The 6,613-nt window shown below is 35.9% G+C and overlaps 1 pseudogene; it reads left to right on the top strand.

Annotated features, from left to right (window-relative positions):
- The first annotated feature begins 1,722 nt into the window (after positions 1-1,722).
- On the top strand, positions 1,723-2,790 carry LOC127561391 (putative 3-phosphoinositide-dependent protein kinase 2; annotated as a pseudogene).
- The last annotated feature ends 3,823 nt before the right edge of the window (positions 2,791-6,613 follow it).

The raw sequence follows: 6,613 nt of genomic DNA, 5'->3' as shown, positions 1-6,613 counted from the left end.
GATTCAATTGAGATAATATATATTATCTCTATATAAACTATATAAACTCTGGATTTACTCAATCCATACAAGTACTAGTACATTGGGCTAGAAGAATTGACTATATCTCCTCCTCAGAATTCTAGAGATACTTTCAAATCTGAAGGTTTGAAGTCTCTTTCAAAATAGAAACTTAAGTCACTATTTGGGTATGTTCTTCCAAATATCAATCACCAGGGGCAGTAAATATTTATTCTAGATGATTACCCTGTTATCCCTTGAACTAGGTAATATTTATTTGTGTAAGTGGTATATGTGTGTGTAATACCTTTGTATAATATTTTCCCCAGATAGAAAGAAAAAAAGAAAGAAAGTAAGAAGGAAGGAAGGGAGGAAAGAAGAAAGGAAAGAAGGGAGGGAGGAAGACAGGCAAGGAGGGAGGGAGAAAAGAAAAATAGCATGCTTCTGTCTGTATTCAGACAATATCACTTCTTTCTCTGGAAACAGATTGTATTGTAATGCCAGAGAAACTGAGGCAGGAGAGAGATTAGAGAGTTTTTAATATTTTATTAATGGGAGAGTAAGATTGACTGGACAGGACTCTCGTCTCAAATTATCCAGTCAGACAGAGATAAAGATATACTGGGACCAAGGAATTCATGTTGGTCCCAGGTCTGGAGGAGACTATCATCTCAAAGAATCCAGCGTCCAGCATCCACTGCCAGCCGCCATTCTCCAGCAATGAATGGAGAATCTCTAACCTTTATATACCTTTTAGAGACAAAGAAGAGAGTAGGAAAGAGTGGGAAAGCCCAGCTGGAAAAGGTTATGAATCAAAAAGGAACCCAGAGGCAGGATGTCTGAATACCCAGAGATAAAGATGTTAGTGAAATATCTTGGAATATTTTAGAGGGATGTTGTAAATTCTCAAGGACAGAAGATAATCAGGAAGTCTACTCTCTTGTTTATCTTGCTTGGGCTAACAATTTATAACCTTAGACTAATTGGTCCTCAGCCTTCATGGACCAGAGGGAGATTTACAGCTTACGGGAGTAATTAGGGAGACTGAGACAAGGGAAACTTGTACAAGGAAACTGAGTCAGGACAGTTAAAGAGAACTGTGGCATAACAGTATGCTTCATCATTAGTCCTTCAGGATTGAGTTATTGTATTGCAAAAAATAGTTAAGTAATTCACAATTCTTCATGGTACAATGTTGCTGTTACTGTAAACAATGTTTTTCTGGTTTGATTTATTTCAATAAGCATTAATTTATGTAAATCTGTCCAGGTTTTTCTGAAATCAATCTGCTTGCCATTTCTCATAGCACAATAATATTCCATCACAATCATATATCACAGCTTATTTAGCCATTCCCCAAATGATATGCCGTCCTTTATTTTCCAGTTCTTAGCCAGAACAAAAAGAGTTGCTATAAATATTTTTGTACATGTAGATCCCCCTTTTTATTCTCTCTTTGTGATGCAGACTTAGTAGTGGTATTGCTTAGTAGTGGATTAAAGGGTATGCATAGTTTGATTGCCTTTGGGGCATAGTTCTAAATTCCTTTCTAGAGTGGTTGGACAAGTTCACAACTTTAATAGTGCATCAATATTCCAATTTTCCCATATCACTCATATTAACCAATCTGATAGATGCAAAATGGTATCTCAAAAGTTGTTTTAATTTAATGGGGCTTCAAAGGCTTGAAGCTTGCAGCCTGAAAGTGTGTGGTGCTCCTCTATGCTTAGCAGGAGCATTGGACATGTGGGCCAGTCCTATCTTAGTGCTCACCTCAAAGCTAGCGCAGCAGTCTACACCACTTTTAGCCCAAAGATGGAGCCTGATTCTCAAACAATGCCTGCCTGGGCTCCCATGGACCCAGTTGCTGGTACTGCTGCCACCTCTACTGCTGCTGCCACCCCCACAGCAGGGTCTGGCCCCACCTGCCTAGACATTCCTCAAAGAGACCAGCATCCCACACAGCCCTGTAGGAAGAGGACTGATGATTAAATTTTTTGCAGAGTCCTGAGTGAAGGATTGTTTGCCACCCTGGGATTTGGCAACTTTCCAATACTACGAGATTAAAATCCTGGAAAGAAAACAAATAATTAAAGAGAAGAAGGAACAATATGTCACTAGTGAAGTGGATGCCATGTCCCGCTAGGATTACCTACTTTCCTTCCTTCCTTCCTTCCTTCCTTCCTTCCTTCCTTCCTTCCTTCCTTCCTTCCTTCCTTCCTTCCTTCCTTCCTTCCTTCCTTCCTTCCTTCCTCCCTTCCTCCCTCCCTCCCCCCCCACCCCTCTCTCTTTTGGTTTCTTTGTTTGGCAAGCTTTACTTCACTTTTCAAGATGATGAGAAACTTCATTTTGGCCTCAGCTCATGAGCTATGAGCAGAATTTAGGTCCCTGCATCCGGCTTTATACTGCAGAGAATTTAGTGTCTGCCATGGAGTACTTGCATGGGAAGGAGATTATTCATAGGGACTTAAAACCCCAAAACATTCTTTTAAATGCCAAGATGCACATTCAAATTACACAGTTTGGATCATCCAAAATATTGTCCCCCTCCCCAATAGTACCCAAAATAGGGCTAACTCTTTCATGGGTACAGCACATTATCTGTCACCTGAACTCCTTATAGAGAAAAATTCATGTAAGAGTTCAGATCTGTGAGCTGTGGGGTGCATAATATAATATCTTGCAGCAAGGCAGCCTCCTTTCCGAGCCAGAAATTAATATCTTGTATTCCAGAAGATCATTAAGCTAGCATATGATTTTCCAGAACATTTTTCCCAAGTATGGAGCTAAGTATCCTTGAAGGCCCACCCATTCTTTGAAAATATAGTCAGGGGGCAATTTACATCTTCAGACATCTCCACTGCTTCTGGGATTCTTAATCTCTACATCTAAAGCTGAAGTTGAAGAAGAAAGCTTTGAAAATTATGAAATCTCCAGATCCTAGGTCTGCCTTCATCTTCCTCCCATTCCTTGGCTGCACTAAAACCATGCTTACTCCAGACATCTAATAGTCATGTGGAAAGCAACATTTGCTATGTGGAGGAGAATTCTTTGGAACTGGATCTAAAGTTTTCTGAAGAGGAGAAAAGACTTTTGCTGGAAAAGCAGGCTAGGGAGAACACATGGCTTCAGTTTGTAGAAGGTTATTTAATAATGAAAATGAGTTCAGCAGACCATCTCACGGTCTTGCTTGCTTCTCACAGAAAGAACTCATTTCCATTATGTAGATCCTGTAAGCAAAGTGCTGAAAGGAGAAATCTCTTGGTCCCCACAACTCTGGCCAGAAGCCAAGAATTTTAAGACTCCTAATGGACCTATCATCTGATGTACCCAAGTGGAAATGCTCATAAGATGCCAGAAGATACAAGAGATTTTTCAAAGCAGATGTTAGGACCATTCCCAGACTGCTATCTAAGAAAGCTTGTCCCAGGAGGGCTCAGAGCTCTGGGTTCTGTTCTTTGGTCCTTAAAAAGCCCTGATTAAAATAACAAACCCGACAACCCAAGTCCTACTTATATAATAGGAAGAGGTGTGTTTTAATGCCTTTGTCCATCTTGCCTCATTCCCCACCCCAACCTGCCTCTGTCTCAATGGAGATTCCTGGGGATTCTTTAATGCCTCTGTTGAAGCTTGATTTTTTTTTTTTTTTTGTATTTTATTCTCCTGTTCTTCCTTTTTTGATATGTGGCAAAAAATACTAATAAATTCCTTTTATCTTCTAAAAAAGTAATTTTAATTTGCATTTCTCTAATAATAGTGATTTAGAGCATTTTTTCATATGACTATAGATAGCTTTCATTTCTTTTTCTGAAAATGGCCTGTTTATATCCTTTGGCCATTTATCAATTGGGGAATGACTAATATTGTTATAAATTTGATATCCATTTCCTTTATATTTGAAAGATAAGATCTTCATCAAACATACTAGTTCAAAGATTTCCCCCAGTTTTCTGCTTTCCTTTAAATTTTGGTTTAATTGATTTTGTTTGGTAAAAACTTTTAAATTTTATATGATCAAAATGATCTATATTATATTTTGTAAGGCTCTGTCTATTTTCTTTGGTCTTAAATTCTACTCTTGTTTATACATCTGACAAATAAACTATTCCATGCTCTTCTAATTTGTTTATGTGTAAATCATGTACCCATTGTGACCTTAGCTTAATATATGGTATGAAATGTTGGTCTATACCTAGTATTGCAACAGCTTATCCAGCAGTTTTTGTCAAATAATAAATTTTTGTTCAAAAACCTTGGATCTTCGGGTTTATCATATATTAGATTTCTATGTTCATTTCCTTTGATCATTTATCAATTGGGGAATGGCTTAAATTCTTATAAATTTGAGTCAATTCTCTATATATTTTAGAAATGAGGCCTTTATCAGAACCCTTGAATGTAAAAAATGTTTATTGCTTCCCTTCTAATCTTCCCTGCATTAGTTTTGTTTGTACAAAAACTTTTAACTTAATATAATCAAAAATATCTATTTTGTGATCAATAATGATTTCTAGTTCTTCTTTGGTCACAAATTCCTTCCTCCTCCACAGAACTGAGAGACAAACTATCCTATGTTCTTCAATTTGTTTATAATATCATTCCTCATGACTAGATCTTGAAGCCATTTTGACCTTATCTTCATCAATAGTTGTAATAGTAATATTATGTGTGGATCAATGCCTAGTTTCTGCCATACTAGTTTCCAATTTTCCCAGCAGTTTTTGTCAAATAGTGAATTCTTATCCCAAAAGCTGGAGTCTTTGGCTTTGTCAAACAGTAGATTGTTATAGTCATTGACTATTTTGTTCTGTGAATTGATCAAATGCTCTATTTCTTAACCAGTACCAAATGTTTTTAATGACTGTTACTTTATAATATAGTTTTAGATCTGGTACAGCTAGGCCACCTTCAATGCTTTTTTTTCCCATTAATTTCTTTGAAATTCTTGACCTTTTGTTCTTCCAGATGAATTTTGTTGTTATTTTTTCTAAATCAGTAAAATAATTTCTTGGGAGTTTGATTGGTGTAGCACTAATAAATAGATTTGTTTAGGTAGCATTGTCATCTTTATTATCTTTGCTTGACCTATCCAAGGACACTTGATATTTTTCAGTTGTTTAGATCTGACTTTATTTGTGTGGAAAATGTTTTATAGTTTTGCTCATATGGTTCCTGACATTCCTTTAGCAGATAGATTCCCAAATATTTTATACTATCGATAGTTGTTTTAAATGGAATTTCTCCTTGTATCTTTTGCTGTTGGATTTTGTTAGTGGTGTATAAAAATGCTGATGATTTATGCAGATTTCTTTTGTATCCTGCAACTTTGCTGAAGTTGCGAATTATTTCTAATAGTGTTTTTAGTTGATTCTCTAGGGTTCTCTAAGTATACTATCATATCATCTGCAAAGAGTGATATTTTGGTTTCTTCATTACCTACTCTAAGTCCTTTAATCTCTTTTTCTTCTCTTATTGCCAAAGCAAGAATTTCTAATACAATATTGAATAGTAATGGTGTTAGTGGGCAATCTTATTTCATCCCTGATCTTACTGGGAATGATTCCAGTTTAAACCGTTACATATGATGTTTGCTGATGGTTTTAAATAGATGCTACTGACTATTTTAAGGAAAAATCCATTTATTCTTATACTTTCTAGTGTTTTTAATAGGAATTGGTGTAGATTTTATCAAATGCTTTTTCTGCATCGATTGAGATACTCTTATGGCTTTTGTTAAGATTGGTTATTGATATGGTTATTGATTAAGTTAATTATGCTAATAGTTTTCCTAATGTTGAACCAGCCCTACATTCCTGGTATAAATCCTACTTGGTCATGGTGTATTATCCTGGGGATAATTTTCTGTAATCTCTTAGCTAATATTTTATATAAGACTTTTGCATCAATATTAATTAGGGAGATTAATCTATAATTTTTTTCTCTGTTTTTGTCCTACCTGGTTTAGGTATCAGATCATATCTGTGTCATAAAAGGAACTTGGTAGGACTCCTTTATTTCCTATTTTTTGGTAGAATTCACATGTAAATCCATCTGGTCCTGGGGACTTTTTCTTAAGAAATTAATTAATAGCTTGTTCTTTTTCTAAAATGGGACTATTTAATTAGTTCATTTCCTTTTCTGTTAATCTGGACAATCTATATTTTCCATTTCACTTAGAGTATCAATTTATTAGCATGAAGTTGGGCAAAATAATTCCTAATTATTAGGGCAATGTATTCTTAAAACCCTAGTAATAATAATAGCTAGTATTTATATAGCACTTTAAGGTTTGTGAAGCATGTTTTAAATATGATTTCATTTCAACTTCACAACAACCTTAGGATATAGAAACTATTATTATCCCCATTTATAGATAAGGAAACTGAGGCAGATAGGAATTTAGGTGACTTGTCAAAGGTCACACAGCTGGTAATATTTATAAGGTCGTTTGAACTCAGTTCTTAATGACTTCTGGTTTAGTACTTTATTGACTGACTGTGCCTGGGAAAGTTCAAAGTTTCTCCCTGCATCAGGGCCATCTCCAGTTGTCCTGATTTATATCTTGTCACTGAACCCAATGGTGCTGGAGGAGAGAGTGAAGCTGAGGATGTTG

Source organism: Antechinus flavipes, chromosome 4 (assembly GCF_016432865.1).
Source record: "Antechinus flavipes isolate AdamAnt ecotype Samford, QLD, Australia chromosome 4, AdamAnt_v2, whole genome shotgun sequence".
NCBI lineage: Eukaryota > Metazoa > Chordata > Mammalia > Dasyuromorphia > Dasyuridae > Antechinus > Antechinus flavipes.
Note: the sequence above shows the minus strand (reverse complement) of the source record. Positions and strands in the feature narration are given on the sequence as shown.